At 35.7% G+C, this 1,256-nt stretch overlaps 1 long non-coding RNA gene across 1 annotated transcript; it reads left to right on the top strand.

Annotated features, from left to right (window-relative positions):
• Positions 1-315: 315 nt before the first annotated feature.
• Positions 316-1,216, top strand: LOC109222498. The gene is made up of 3 exons (XR_002067416.1): positions 316-392; positions 859-979; positions 1,134-1,216. It is a non-coding gene; the product is annotated as an uncharacterized LOC109222498 (long non-coding RNA).
• Positions 1,217-1,256: the final 40 nt, after the last annotated feature.

The following is a 1,256-nucleotide window of genomic DNA, read 5'->3' as shown; positions in this document are numbered from 1 at the left end:
CTCTAACCCATTTTCATCATTCAACATTTCTAGAGAGAGAGAGAGAGAGAGAGAGAGAGAGAGAGAGAGAGAGGAGAGGAAAAGGGCGGGCAAACAAACATGTCAGGTGGAATCGCACGTGGTCCTCTTGATGCGGAACGCAATGAATGGCGTAACGTACTTTTCTACTTTGTATTTATACTCTCGTCCTTTTTAATTTTTTATTGTTACTAATTTTAGGTTTAGTTATAAACAATAATGGGTTCTAAGGGTTAGTTAATTTGATGTGTCTCTTAACTTTGATGAGTCTTTTTTTTTTCTTTCTTAGGGTTTTGTTGCTAAGCGAGAAACAGGTCCAGATGGGTTCTTCAATTTGATGATGTGGCATTGTTCTATCCCCTAGAAAAACCGGGGTATGTAATGTTTCTTCCTTACTTCACGATTATTTATATAGAATAGGAGAAGCCGAGAAGCAAATCAATGTGATGACAAGTATCACAACAAAAATTCAACAAGTGTAAAATTTTTGTATAAAATTAGTTAGGTTCAGATCAAGTCAAACACCTTCATGGGACGGAGGATTAGTATGTATTTGAAAAAATTTAAAAAGGAAAATTAACATAGATATGAATATATGATTAATCGGTTTTGGGAATTTATAAAGTTTATTTTACTAAGGTATTAAGGCGGCGGAAAACTCTTTGGACAAGACCACTAGTCATCTCCTCTTCCAAGACACATAGAAATGTCAATCACATTGGTTCCTTCCAAGAAAATATAATGATGGCAGCAACACTTTCCAAATAATAGGCAAATACTCCACAACATAGAAGCTCCTATTACCACTCTAACACCATTTTCATCATTCAATATTTCTAGAGAGAGAGAGAGGAAAAGGGTGGGCAAACAAACATGTAAGGAGGAATCGTGCGTGGTCGTTTTGCTGCGGAACGCAAAGAATGGCGTAAGGATCACCCACATGTACGTAGATCACCCACATGTACGTACTTTTCTACTCTTTTTATTTATACTCTCGTCCATTCAATTTTTTATTGTTACTAATTTTAGGTTTATTGATAAACAATAATGGGTTCTAAGGGTCTGTTAATATGATGAGTCTATTAACTTTAATGGGTCTTTTTTTATCTTTTTAGGTATTGTTGCTAAGCCAAAAAGAGTTCCAGATGGGTCTATTAATTTGATGGTGTGGCATTGTTCTATCCCTGGTAAAATCGGGGTACGTAATGTTTCTTCCTTACTCCACGTCTATCTATATC

The sequence above is a fragment of the Nicotiana attenuata genome, unplaced genomic scaffold (assembly GCF_001879085.1).
Source record: "Nicotiana attenuata strain UT unplaced genomic scaffold, NIATTr2, whole genome shotgun sequence".
Lineage (NCBI taxonomy): Eukaryota > Viridiplantae > Streptophyta > Magnoliopsida > Solanales > Solanaceae > Nicotiana > Nicotiana attenuata.
This window is presented reverse-complemented; position numbering and strand designations above follow the sequence as displayed.